The sequence below is a fragment of the Schistocerca americana genome, chromosome 3, assembly GCF_021461395.2.
Source record: "Schistocerca americana isolate TAMUIC-IGC-003095 chromosome 3, iqSchAmer2.1, whole genome shotgun sequence".
NCBI lineage: Eukaryota > Metazoa > Arthropoda > Insecta > Orthoptera > Acrididae > Schistocerca > Schistocerca americana.
Window position 1 is genome coordinate 792,989,499 of NC_060121.1, and position 15,685 is coordinate 793,005,183.

A 15,685-nucleotide genomic window follows, 5' to 3' on the forward strand; every position below is an offset into this window, starting at 1 on the left:
ATTGAACAACAACAACACAAATGCCACAACAAGTGAAATTTGTTGTACCAAAGATAGTATGCTTTCGTCTAAATAAGACCAATGATCTCTATCTACATAGAGCTCACTGAGACACTGATTGAAATAGGTAGTTAGACTCCACATGCTTTTGAAGTGGGCATGGTACTGCTCCCTCATCCATGTTTTTGAATTTGTCGACATGACTACGTGGCAAGCCATTCTCCAGCCTCTTGACGTGACATTCGTAAGAGATACAACCCACCATCTCTGTGATGTCAAATCTTTTGCCCAGTCGCTGTCTCTGATCTGTTAACCGATATATACCGTGCTGCCTCCTCTGTAGGCGACCGTTCTACAGCACAAAATTAGACCTCTTTATTGTAATTCTCTATGATTTCTCTTGCCCAGGCTTCACTTGAGCAGCCTGCAGGTCAACCCAATCCACACAGCCTTAATTTTTTTTTAATGCTCAAACGGTTTCAAGTGCGTAGCCTAAGTTGTTACGTAAAAGAAAAGTGTCTTCTGAAATTGTTTTAGCTGTTTCACAAGTGTTTTACAGTCAATAACACATTCATTGCAACGGATACAATTTTTTCTTGTTACACTGTTTATTTTACATATATTTATGTATTTGAATTCACTGTAATGGAAGCATGTTCAATTGGGAAAATAATGACAGGAATATTTTTGTAGTAGTCCTATCCGTACAGCTGATTACATTCGTTTATTTACTTATTAGTTTATCTCTTCAGTAGAAGCACTGAGTCCACTAAGTGGCTTATGCGTATACTACTTCTGATCTTAGATACTTCAACCATTTATTTGTTCACGCATTCTGTTTCGTGAATCTCTTCACAAGGAGGAGCATTAAGATATGTAGAACAAATCAAGTTATATAGTAACAGGCAGAAGAAAGCACTGAGGGCTACTTCTGTTACGGATCCTGGCAATAAGTTACAATTAGTAGTAATTAACTCACACTGTTGATTTTGGGGATTATTTTTAGATTACTTTCCGTTTATTTAGTTTATTCCGACACACAGATAGTAATAGAGCGATGATCTGTGCTTCCTTCTGCTCTCCTCTAATGCCTTACCACCATAGTTTTATCTATTAGTTTCATCCCATAAGCATTGGCACTAAAGCAGCAGCAGAATAAAAGATGATCTTCGCACAACAAAAGATGCAAACACTAATCAAAACGTACGTTTTCCACCAATGAAAAGAAATAATAAAAACACCATTATAGAACTTCTAACATGCCTCCCCTTCATCATTAACAGCCCATCAGAATTAGACGACAGCCACGTTTGCAAATATATAAGAAACAAAGTTTTCTCATTCAGCAGTAAACGATAACACCCCAAAGAAGGCCACCGAAACTTCGATAGTTTTACATATTTTACAAACCCAGAAACGTAGGTAGTTGTACATATCGACAATGCCGTCACAAATGTAGAAAAATTTTATCGGTTGTGACAATGGCCGCGGAAGCCTACGTTTATATTTAACCAACTTGTATGGGCAAGAAGTCTGCGGAAACATCGGGCAGTTGGAAACGCTGCAGCTAAGAAGAGGTAAACTGCTGAATGATCTTGCCTTTTTGAGGAAATGCAGGGACACTGGTGTAGTGCCAAACTTCTTATGGCTGACATCCCATATAAAATCGAACAAGGCGATGAATATCTGTGTACAAGCCAGCAAAGCTTTGTTACTGGAAAGAATCCGCCACATTCAAGTACGTCTCGACACAAACAACAGGAAACTTTGTAAACTGCACGTCTTCCTTGTTGGAAAGCTGGACATGAATGACTGGGAGAAGGTCGACCTTCCAACGGGCCACAAGGCCGAGCGATAGTACCGCCAGCCATCAAATGCTGAAGTTCGACAAACTGCAGTAGAAAACCACTGAGGAAGAACTAATGCTGGACACTCGACGGACGTTGGTTAACCTTTATAGCCACATCTTAAGCGACACAGCCACACAAATTCTGGCTAAAGGGATGAATTTCACAGTCGAATCAAAACTAGTTCCGAAAGAAGAGATCATCGAATCTGTCGATGCTTCGATTCGTCATCTGCCACAATCTGAGGAGGAGAAGATTAGACAGTAAACGGTATGAGTCCTGACCAACGCAAAGCTTCCAAAATAGAATATCAGCAAGGAGGAACGTCGTGCTATCGCAGAACTAAAGAACAGCTCTCATTTAGTAATAACATTAGAAGACAAGGGAAATGAAACCATTGTGTTGGACATGGAAGATCATGACAAATGAATGGAGGATCTTCTGAGTGAACCCATTTATAAGAAGCCCAAGGGAGATCCAACAGCCAAGGTAATCAAATCGACACAAGCACTGCTAAAGCAAACTAGAATGAATTTTGACACAGCCGTAAAGAGGCCTTTCCTTTACTACCGATAGTGAGTACCATTATTTCACCGAAGCACAGTCTAGCGGAGGAAATGGCTCCAAAGCTCCGACATTTGGTGAGCCACACAAATTCTTATGTTAAGGACTCCACCAATTTTGTAGAACTTTCAAAAGAAAAGTGTATCTCGGCCACAGACCCGATGGTTAGCTTCAATGTGAAATCATTATTCACGAAGGTACCAGTACTAGACACCATGTACGTTTTAGAGGAATGTATGGGACTCGAAATCTGCGAGCTAGTGTCCCACTGTTTAACGACACCTGTTTCAGGCGGAAAGGGGAATTCTATGAACAGGCAGATGGTGTAGCTTTGGGTTCCCCTTTCTCTCCTATTGCAGCAGACATCTTCATGGAAGCATTTGAAGAGACAACGCGCTAGTCCGCACCATTACGTCCAGAATATTGGCTCCAGTATGTCGATGATACCTTTGTTATCTGGCTACATGGAGAGGAAGAGCTACGAAATATCCACCAACACCTCAACCAGCAGCACAGCAGAATCCGATTCACTACGGAGATAGAAAAGAATAGGGTGCTACCTTTCCCTGATGTGGAAGTTTATAGAAAGCCTGATGGTAAACTGGGCCATAGAGTACATAGGAGGCCAACCAGTACTGACAGGTACTCTATGTGATCAAAATTATCCGGACACTTGACTGAAAATGACGTACAAGTTCGTGGCGCCCTCCATAGGCAATGCTGGAATTCAGTGTGGTGTTGGCCCACCCTTAAACCTTGATGAGAGCTTCCACTCTCGTAGTCATACATACAATCAGCCCGTTCTTCACGGAGTGCTGCACTGAGGAGAGGTATCGATGTCGGTCGGTGAGGCCTGGCACGAAGTCGGCGTTCCAAAACATCCCAAAGGTCTTCTGTAGGATTCAGGTTAGGACTCTGTGCAGGCCAGTCCATTACAGGGATGTAATTGCCTTGTAACCACTCCACCAAAGGCCGTGTATTATGAAAAGATGTTCGATATTGTTGAAAGATGCCATCACCATCCCCGAATTGCTCTTAAACAGTTGAAACAAGAATGAGATTAAGACATCAATGTAGTCCTGCGCTGTGATAGTGCCACGCAAAATAACAAGAGGTGCAAGCCCCTCCATGAAAAACACGACCACACCATAACACCATCGCCTCCGAATTTTACTGTTGGCACTACACACACTGGCAGATGACGTTCAATGGGCATTTGCCATACCCATAACCTGACATCGGATCACCACATTGTGCACCGTGATTCGTCACTCCACACAACGTTTTTTCACTGTTCAATCGTCCAATGTTTACGAACCTTACACCAAGCAAGGCGTCGCTTGGCATTTACCGGCGTGATGTGTGACTTATGAGCAGTCGCTCAACCATAAAATACAAGTTTTCTCACCTCCCGCCTGTCATAGTACTTGCGGTGGATCCTGACGCAGTTTGGAATTCCTGTGTGATGATCTGGATAGATGTCTGCCTATACCATTATGACCCTCTTCAACTGTCGGCAGTCTCCGTCAGTCAACAGACGAGGTCGTCCTGTACGCTTTTGTACTGTATGTATCCCTTCATGTTTCCACACCACTATCACATCGGAAACAGTGGACCTAGGGATGTTTAGGAGTGTGTAAATCTCCCACACAGACGTATGACACAAGTGACAGCCAATCATATGACCATGTTCGAAGTCCGTGAGTTCCGCAGAGCGCCCCATTTTGCTCTCTCACGATGTTTCATGACTACTGAGGTCGCTGATACGGAGTACCTGACAGTAGGTGGCAGCACAATGCACCTAATATGAATAACATATGTTTTTGTGGGTGTCCGGATACTTTTGATCACATAGTGCACCTACATACTTCCTCTCATCATCACACTACGCAGAAGAAATCCACCCTGCACACTTTAACCAAGAGGGCTCACAAGGTCAGCGATAAGGTACATCTAAAGGGTAAACTACAAAGCCTCAAGTACATCTTTGGTACCAGTGGCTATGGGATGAAATTATTAGATAAAACTATGGCGACAAAGAATAAAGGCAATTGGGGACAGCATAAGGAAGCACAAAACATCGCTCTATTACTACACACATCAAACAAAGTTTTGCATCGTCTTGGTTCCGAGCGTTCCGGAACGTGTACAGAAAACTGGAATAGAGATCAACATAAACATCATTTGTACCATTTTTATTGTTCATGAAAATTACACATTGCGTGTTGTACCCCCACACAGCGAGATCTTCAGAGATGACGGTCCAGATTGCTGTACACACCTGTACCTCTAATACCCAGTAGCATGTCCTCTTGCACTGATGAATGCCTGTGTTGGTTGTGGCATACTATCAACAAGTTCATCAAGTTCATCAGATTGTCCCACTCTTGAATAGTGATTCGGCGTAGATCCCTTGGTGTGGTTGGTGGGTCATGTCGTTCATAAACACCCCTTTTCAATCTATCCCAGGCAGTACGATATGGTTCATATCTGGAGAACATGCTGGTCACACTGGTCGAGCGATGTCGTTATCCTGGAGAAAGTCTTTCACAAGATGTGCACAATGGGGGCGAGAATTGTCCATGAAGACGAATGCTTCGCCAGTATGCTGCCGTTATGGCTGCACTATTGGTCCCAGGATGGCATTCACGTATCGTACGGCTATTACGGAGCCTTCCATGACCACCAGCAACGTACGTCAGCCCCACATAATGCCACCCCAAAAAGGTAGGGAACCTCCACCTTGCTGAACTCGCTGGACAGTGTGTCTAAGGCGTTCAGCCTGATTGAGTTGCCTCCAAACACGTCTCCGACGATTGTCTGGTTGAAGGCATATGCGACAGTCATCTATGAAGAGAACATGATGCCAATCCTGAACGGTCCATTCGGCATGTTGTTGTTCTGTACCAAGCTGCATGTTGTCGTGGTTGCAAAGACTGAACTCGCCATGGATGTCGGGAGTGAAGTTGCGCATCATGCACCCTATTGCGCACTGTTTGAGACGTAACACAACGTCCTGTGGCTGCACAAAAAGCTTTATTCAACATGATGGCGTTGCTGTCAGGGTTCCTACAAGCAGGCATCCACTGCAGTAGTATCCCTTGGGTGGCCTGAGCGAGGCATATCTCCCTGTATGTCCTCCATGTCTGAATGACATTGCTTTGGTTCACTCTGAGACATCTGGACACTTCCCTTGTTGAGAGCCCTTCCTGGCACAAAGTAACTATGCGGACACGATCGAACAGCGGTATTGACCGTCTAGGTATGGTTGAACTACAGACGACACGAACTGGGTATCTCCTTCCTTGTGAATGACTGGAACTGACCAGCTGTCGGACCCCCTTCGTCTAATAGGCCCGCTCATGCATGGTTGTTTACATTTTTGGGCGGGTTTAGTGGCATCTCTGAACAATCAAAGAGACTGTGTCTGTGATACAGAATTCACTGTCAGCGTCTATCTCCCGGAGTTCTGGGAACTGGGGTGATGCAATTCCTTTTTGATGCGTGTATTTGAATTATTTAATATTCAGATGCGACTTGCGAGTGTGTATTCCTGAACGATGGTTATTGTTAGGCATTTCAGAGGCCTTTTACGTCATCTTACGTCTGTTACTAGCGGTAATAATATTATGTAAACTAAGTTCTTCTTATATGCCTCACAGAGGTCTTTTGTCTCACATGACTTCGAAAGCAATGAGCTTGTAATTACTTAATTTTTTCTACTCGAAGTATCTGCGTCCATGATCAGGAACAAGTGGTTGGGAAATACTAGTTGTGTAACTTAGAGATTACTGCTTCAGAAGCTCAGTTGTACTTTCGTGTTTTCCTGCGACTGGCATGATTTTGCCATGACTTCAACAGCAGTTACTATGACTTCCATTTAACATTTATCCTCATTTCCTATTGTTAATTGCACAAAATTATTTCTCTCTGCTCCAGCTGCTAATTCTCAAAACTGTGGCTTGTATATAACATGACACAAATACAAACACATACGGTCATAAACATGAAAAGCAAAAGCAAATTCTTACTGCGTGCTGGTGGCAGCACTGCAACTCCTCCCAGTATGTTGCGTAAATGAAACTTCCATTAAACTTCATTCAGCAATAACATTGATGTTTCTGCTCACTTACGGAACGTATTTAGTCACGGAAGCGTATTCCTGGAGGAATAGCGTGTCAGGATGGCAATAGCCGGTCGTTCATTTTCTTTGCCTTTGTCAATGCGGCATTTTAGGTGTCGTAGCTGTTTTACAAGGAGGACAGGTGGAGTTAATTGAGTCGGCACAGCTGGTCCGTGATATGGCTTTAGCCAGTTAAAATGTGCTATTATAGTACGATCAGATAACTGTATTTCAGCATTTATCGGAGAAGTTATCTTTAAGAGTGGGTAAGGGCTCTCATAAGAAGGGTAGAACTTCTTGGTTTGCCATTTCTTTAGGATTTCTAAGCAATAGTAAATCGCCATCATTGCTACGTTCCAACTTGTTTGTGTGGCTTTCTAATCACAGCCTTTGAGACGGCGGCTAACCTTTTCACTTCGCCTACATGGACGCCAAGGGGTTATTTTTCAGTTTAAAAAGGTTAATTTATGGGTCTCCCATAAACGGCTTCATATGGGGGAGTATCCCGTTGCCTCATGGACACGACTGTTATACACAGAAGCGACAAATCCTAAACATCTGTCCCAATATAAGTGTGTTTTGATTTCATAATACGATAACATTCGCACAATAGCTCTGTTCACACACTCCAGGCGCCTATTAGTTTTAGGGTGGAAGGGTGTATTTCGCCATTTTTTATTCGCAGCATTTTACAAACTTGCATAAACAGTGCTGACATGAAATTTGAGCCTTGACAGGTGATTTTTGCATCAAGACTTCCGAATGGCAATACCAAGAAAATGACAAAGGCACAAGCAATAGTTTCAGTTGTGATATCTGCAAGTGATACCAGAATTAAGCATCTTGAAAAGTGATCAATAATTGACAATATTTATTTATTAAGTAGTGGGGTAACGCGGTTCCAAGGACTTTTTGATATCAAATTGATACCAAATTAATTCCAGAATGAGATTTTCACTCTGCAGCGGAGTGTGTGCTGATATGAAACTTCCTGGCTGATTAAAACTGTGTGCCCGACCGAGACTCGAACTCGGGCCTTTGCCTTTCGCGGGCAAGTGCTCTACCAACTGAGCTACCGAAGCACGACTCACGCCAGCTACTCACAGATTTACTTCTACCAGTACCTCGTCTCCTACCTTCCAAACTTTACAGAAGCTCTCCTGCGAACCTTGCAGAACTAGCACTCTTGAAAGAAAGGATATTGCGAAGACATGGCTTAGCCACAGCCTGGGGGATGTTTCCAGAATGAGATTTTCACTCTGCAGAGCCATGTCTCCGCAATATCCTTTACCAAATTAATTAATTATCCCCCAGATGATGTCATGGGTTTTCCTGCATTCTGCAGCCAGCTCGTGGGTCCCCCTCCCCCTTCCCTCCCCCTCCCCTCCCCTACCCGCCCTGTGAGTTAATGAACATTGTGCTCTCATTTAAATATATGGTCGAAAGAGTCAGCCTACAGGAATTGTGAAACAAACCCTGTCGTCGAGGTCCACGTGCCACAAAAAGCGCAGATTCGCCACGAGATGAGGAAATTCACAGGTGTCTATTGTGCTGTACTGTGAGAATGAGACAGACGGGAACCTACGTCATAGGGAAATCAGTAGAAGCTGTTTGTGGCCAAGGAGACATAGCAGTGTTAAGTATGGCAAACCAAAGATCGGCCATATAGGCAAACATTTATGGAGACTACTTAAGTCTGTAGTAATGCAGGGAATGAAGCCATAGTAATTTTAATCTACCATTCTTCATAAATTTTCATGGTGATCCCAATAAAACTTGTATATTGATTATATCTATAATAGTTTAGGATTTACTGTTAAAGTGAAATTTAAAAGTTTTGTAACAAAGACCTGAATGCTAAAATCTGAACGATTTAGTCGATCTCAACGATTGACATTTCATATAGAAGTGCATAATTAAAATGACAAATGTTGTAAATATCGACTCTGCAACTTCATTTGTTTAAAAGATATAGTAAATTTGAAGTAGCAGTTTTTCAGTTAAGCATCTGATCATCATTTCCTCCACACAAAACACCTTGAACGATGACAGCATGACACCTTATTGAATCATTAGGTAAAAGAATGCTTGTTGTAAAGTTTAGTGCATAGTACTTCCCTTGTTCTTCCTTTATTTATCAGAAAGCACTTTGGTGTAAGGCTACTGGCCGTGACATTCAAAGTTAAGAAGGAAATTGTATTGGTTTTATGTAAAAGAATTTAACATTTATTATGAATGGATATTATTGTTACTTTTTTAGAACGTAAAAAGTGGTCAAGCTTTGATTATTTAAATATGTTAAAACGTAAAATGATGTAGAATAAGTTGTATCCAATCAGATGGACAGCTTCAGGAAAGGAAACAGCCCTAGTCAGTTGAGCGAGGATATCACGGACTGCGCAGCCCCTCCTGCCGGTGGTTCGAGTCCTCCCTCGGGCATGGGTGTGCGTGTTGCTCTTAGCATAAGTTAGTTTAAGTAGTGTGTAAGTCTAGGGACTGATGACCTCAGCAGTTTGGTCCCTTAGGAATTCACACACGTTTGAACATTTGAGCGAGGATATTTGGCGCGCGGGAAACACGGCGGGGGACGGGTATAAGGACGGTGCTGGTGCAGACGCAAAAGTGGACAGTTCGGCTAGATACACCAAAGGGTACAGTTGGGATTGAGACGCGAAAGAGGACAGTCGCTCTTAAGCAGATAAGAAGTGAAACGACATAGAAAATTTCGTGTCGTGTGGTATCGCGGGACTTAGTCTCTGAGCAGTGAGCAACCGCGCGTCTGGTGTGTGAACTCTAACTTTTCGCGTAGATAACTTGTAATTCTCGAAGAGCTTCTGAATGATCGAACTGTATCAAATGAATATGCGCTTGAGTTAACAGTAACTCTAAATACGACCACTTTCGCTATTAGTTTACTTTCTGAATAAACATTATTCTAACAAAATCGCGACTGTGTGGCCTACATCAATTATGGGTCGTTAATTTAAATCTCAATATTAGTATTACTGTTATTATATGTTATAGTAACTTTGTGTTTTGCAAACTTGCCATCAGCCAGATAATTTAACCAAAGGGTCATATGTGTCTAATTTATGGTGTTTAATGCGACGCGTGTGGTTCAACCACTAGACGAGTTTGAGCCAAGACATTTCAATGAAGAGGAACCGCTTGTGAGCTCGAACATATTTGGGATGTTAGTTCGCAACTGGGGGCTCGTCCGGGATAGGATCTTGGAGAGTGTTAGTTGAGGGATAAGAATCTTGCAAAGTGTTGGAACTGGATTGGATTTTGGAAAGTGTTAGTTGTGGAATATGAACTCTGGAAAGTTTTAGAATTGGATTTGAATTCTGAAAAGTGTTTCCAAAAGTATTATCTGAACTTCGATCTGCAGGACCTTGGCTGGCTCAAATAGCTCTGAGCACTATGGGACTTAACTGCAGAGGTCATCAGTCCCCTAGAACTTAGGACTACTTAAACCTAACTAACCTAAGGACATCACACACATCCATGCCCGAGGCAGGATTCGAACCTGCGACCGTAGCGGTCGCCCGGTTCCAAACTGTGGCGCCTAGAACCGCTCAGCCACTCCGGCCGGCGGCAGGACCTCTCGGAAATGTTAAATGTGAGATCGGTTCAGGACTGAATATTAGGTTTCTTAAATACTTGTGAAATTACAATTGTAATTCTCACAATTAACTACATCCTGTGATCTAGGTACCAAGTCTGTGGCAGCCTAGGCAGTTTGCGAGGGGGCTCTGAGCTACGAATTTTAAAACAGTTGTGTGTACCGAGTTTTAGCAGTGGTTAGGAGTGATAAAAAAGTAACACAGAAGGAGATGCGACATCAAAAGCACGTGGTTCCAGCCAGCAGCAGCATCTTCAACAGCGATTCATCGCACAGAACAGAGGCTACGAGATCTTCAGCGTCGGCTTCAACAGCAACATCGACTGCAATACCATGGCAGAAGGATCCAGCACGACAAAGCTAAGTACCTGCGCTGATAGCGAAATTATGTATGATTCTGTAGTTCAATCGCCAATAATACACTACTGGCCATTAAAATTGCTACACCAAGAAGAAATGCAGATGATAAAGGGGTATTCATTGAACAAATATATTATACTAGAACTGACATGTGATTACATTTTCACGCAATTTGGGTGCATAGATCCTGAGAAATCAGTATCCAGTAACCTCTGGCCGTAATAACGGCCTTGATACGCCTGGGCATTGAGTCAAACAGAGACTGGATGGCGTGTACGGGTACAGCTGCCCATGCAGCTTCAACACAATACCACAGTTCATCAAGATTAGTGACTGGCGTATTGTAACGAGCCAGTTACTCGGCCACTATTGACCAGACGTTTTCAGTTGGTGAGAGATCTGGAGAATGTGTTGGCCAGGGCAGCAGTCGAACATTTTCTGTATTCAGAAAGGCCCGTACGGGACCTGAAACATGCGGTCGTGCGTTATCCTGCTGAAATGTAGGGTTTCGCAGGGATCGAATGAAGGGTAGAGCCACAGGTCATAACACATCTGAAATGTAACGTCCACTGTTCAAAGTGCTGTCAATGCGAACAAGAGGTGACCGAGACGTGTAACCAATGGCACCCCATACCATCACGCCGGGCCATACGCCAGTATGGCGGTGACGAATACAAGCTTCCAATGTGCAGTCACCGCGATGTCGCCCAACACGGATGCGACCATCATGATGCTGTAAACAGAACCTGGATTCATCCGAAAAAAATGACGTTTTGCCATTCGTGCACCCGGGTTCGTCGTTCAGTACACCATCGCAGGTGCTCCTGTGTGTGATGCAGTGTCAAGTGTAACCGCAGCCATGGTCTCCGAGCTGATAGTCCATGCTGCTGCAAACGTCGTCGAACTGTTCGTGCAGATGGTTGTTGTCTTGCAAACGTCCCCATCTGTTGACTCAGGGATCGAGACGTGGCTGCACAATCCGTTACAGCCATGTGGATAAGATGCCTGTCATCTCGACTGCTAGTGATACGAGGCCGTTGGGATCCAGCACGGCGTTCCGTATTGCCCTCCTGAACCCATCGGTTCCATATTCTGCTAACAGTCATTGGATCTCGACCAACGCGACCAGCAATGTCGCGACACGATAAACCGCAATCGCGATAGGCTACAATCCGACCTTTATCAAAGTCGGAAACGTGATGGTACACATGTCTCCTCCTTACACGAGGCATCACAACAACGTTTCACCAGGCAACGCCGGTCAACTGCTGTTTGTGTATGAGAAATCGGTTGGAAACTTTCCTCATGTCAGCACGTTGTAGGTGTTACCACCGGCGCCAACATTGTGTGACTGCTCTGAAAAGCTAATCATTTGCATATCACAGCATCTTCTTCCTGTCGGTTAAATTTCGCGTCTGTAGCCCGTCATCTACGTGGTGTATCAATTTTAATGCCCGTAGTGGAGACGTCACTAATATTAAGCAGTCGGCCAGTTTGTGTGGGTCCGAAAATACTAGCGAGCCGCTTAGCCCGAAGTCAGAGCGGGACAGCGTGATCGACGGTGAATTTAGTAGGGCAAATAGTCCGATTCAGGCAAGGGAGATGATTTTTGGGTAGACATGATGTCGCAATTAATGCAAATGATAAGAGGATTGGGATCCAAAATTGATTCTGTTAAAACCGATGTGGTTGACGTAAATTTAAGATTTGATTCGATTCAATCCGAAATAGTTTCGATCGTGAAAGACGAAGTAGGTAAAATTGCTAGTGGAATCGTGGAATTGATAGACGGAAAACTAAAAACCATTCGGGATGAAATGGGCAAAATTTCTGACGAAATTGGGATACTCGAATCTAAGGTATATCAAGCGGAGAAAAATTTCAGTGATAAGGCAGAGAAGCTACAGGTAGATCTGGGAGGCAAGGTAAGAAATTGTATGAGTAGGCAAAATGCTCTAATGGCTGAGACGACAGAGGCTATCAGCAACTTATCCGTTCGAATAGGTAAAGGAGAAAAAGAAGTAGATAAAACAAAAGGAACAGGTAGAATCTGGTATTAAAATTGAAAACAGTGAAGTGAAAAAGCAAATCAGTGAAATAAAAAGCGAATTGAATTCTTTAGCTGCACATCAAACCTCTACAGTGATCAGTGTTCCGTAATGAACTCAGGATAGGTCAAATGTTTTGGAGACGACAGGAAATATCACCCAGTAAATTATCTAGCAGCATGTAGGAATGGTTGTATAAGTGGAATTTCCGACGAGGCGAAGATAAAATTCGTGAAAAGACATTTGGAAGGTGAGCCGTAATCGTGGGCCAATATACATAGTCATAGGTTCACTACCTACGAAATATTTCAAAGCAGTTTCTTGAACAAGTTCTGGAGTGAACCGAAGCAAACGCGACTCCAAAATGAGTTTCTGAATGGGCCAACATTTAAATATGGGAATGGGCCGGTGTGAGAATTTTGTAAACGTGAACTTGCGAGATTAATGCATGTGAAACGTCCATTGGAAGTGCGTACTGAAATTACGATGTTGAAAAGGTGGTTATCGGAAAATTTACAGTGGGATATAGTGCACAGTCCTAGCAAGGGGGAATGGGAATGGATACCTTTGTGACAGGGACCGATACCAAGAACGTAGATTTGAGGGACCGGCACCTGGCGAAATGATCCAGCGTATTGGGAGATCTGGAAACTAAGTTTCGCAGCATCTCAGATCCGGAGATGGCAAAATAAACGGGCGATGACTAGGACACGAGTAAAAGGAAATGTGATAGGTATTAATAAAACGGCAGAAAGGCGTCAGAATATTGAAATCAAATTAGTAATTTATGAGACTCAAATAAGTAAATTTTCAAATCAAATCGTACATAAAAGGCATTATCTTAAGATAATGAAAAAGGCGATGACGATGATTTAGGGCTAAATGATTTGTTTTATGAATGTGAGACCAAAGACTGTGTGAACGTTAATACAATGAAAGATTCTATGTGCCAAAAGGAGGCTGAGGTGGAGCTGAATTTGGTGGAGTTAGATGGTACAGAAAATTCTAAAGAGGTACTAATCAGCAGTAATGATTATAGTGGTGAAGGTGACGATGTTTCAGGTGATATTGTGACGGTGAAAGTTGTTAAGAAGGTTAATAAGGGCGGCGTAGCATCAGTCTCGTCAGCTGTTGATGAATTTGTGTGTGTATCGGTGGATATTGGTGAATTATTTTTGAAGGAAGGTAGTAATGATGTTTTATGTGCAGAAAGTACGAAAGTTGAAGCTGCTGGTACTGATACTTCAGAGGAAGGAATCTGTGCGTATCTTTCTACTAATGGAGGTGAACCCAAAAGTCTGGAAGGATCTGTGGATCTTGAATGTTTACTTGAGAATAAATGTGGATCTGAATTTGATGTGCGATCCGAAATTAATGTGGCGCAGGAGCATGTAGGAGAGGAAAAGGTATTATGCTCAGGTTTAAATCAAAACGTAGCGGATTTAATGGTACTGTTGATTCTGAAATTGCACAATGCTGCAGCTGCAATTTATGTGATGTAACGGTAGAGGATGGTGAAACTATGAACGTTTCTCATATTGGTGATTTGTCGAAAGAGATAAATGAGGTTTTATGCAGCGAGCTGTACGAAGTATCAGTGGCTGCTGAAAGTGATGTTTGTGAAGGTGTTTGTAATGACTTGCCGGCCGCGGTGGTCTCGCGGTTCTAGGCGCTCAGTCCGGAGCCGCCTGACTGCTACGGTCGCAGGTTCGAATCCTGCCTCGGGCATGGATGTGTGTGATGTCCTTAGGTTAGTTAGGTTTAAGTAGTTCTGAGTTCTGGGGGACTGATGACCACAGATGTTAAGTCCCATAGTGCTCAGAGCCCATTTGTAATGACTTGTAAGTAAAAAGTAATGCTTTATTTCATGCAGCTGTAATATCGATAATTTTAAGGGAGAATACAGTGAGCTTGATTCTAATATAGAAAGTTATATTTGGACAGAATGTTATCTTAAAGAAGAATTTAATTTTACTGTAGCTGATTGGCGATGGTACGGCAGAACATTACGATCGTTATTGCCTCATTTGTGGACTCGAGAGAAGTTTAAGATAGCGAGAGGTCTAGAAGGAAGAAAAAATGAAATTGGGGCGAAAGAAGCATTTAACGAATTATTTTGGGACGAGTGCGAAGTTGAGGGGTGGATCGAACAGGATAAGTATATTCTAGAGAATGAAGAGAAGCGAGGAGACATACAGAATGATTTATTGAGGGAACACTGTTTAGAGCGAAAATGATTAACGTTCATCCTATCATTGAAATTAAAGTAAATGACGAGAAACTGCTCGATTCTGGAAGTAATGTGTCGGCAGCGTCGGAAGGGTTTGTACAAAGAATAAAGAATAAGAAATTAGTATTACTACCTGTAAATAGTGTAAAAATTAAAACGGCAGTTGGCGGTTTAAGTATGCCGACAAGGCAAGAAGTGCTCTTGGAATTCAAGTGCGAGGATTATCATTTTAGTGTAGGGTGTTTTGTAGTGAATGGGCTTGTAAAAGATGTGGTGCTGGGAACAGATTTCTTATGTAAATATAAAACTTCGCTTCACTAACTGGTAAGGTGATTGGATTTTGAAATTGAGGGTGAAAAAAGGAAAGTAAAATTTAAGAATCTTTTGATGGGGGACAACCAGACTGCGCACACCATAATTACACATGATTGGGATCAGAAGAAAACATGTGTGACAAGTTTGGAGGGGTAATTTTCAATGTTTTATTTCAGTATTTATTGTAGATTGTTTGTTGTTTCGTCGCATAAGGATTTTCTTTTGGCACAACGGCTGTGGAATTATAAATAGATAGTTTAGACGCGCATTTGGGTGCGAGGAGGTCGGAGAACTCAGTTATTTGGTGAATGGTATCAAGTCAAAAGATCAGTGCGCAGTATGGATATAAATTAGGTTTTTGTGGGAATATATGGGATTTATTTCGGCGTATGTGTGTGTTATGCTTAAGTTTTTGGATGGTTTTATGTTTGTTGTAATTTCCAAATTATAAGTTATGGTCGCACCAATTTGGGTGCATGGTGGTTGGAGAAATTTGGAAAATGAAAATTAATAATGCTTACCTAGGAATACAGATGTATGTTTATCTGCTTATCTGAGAATATTTTGGGGGAA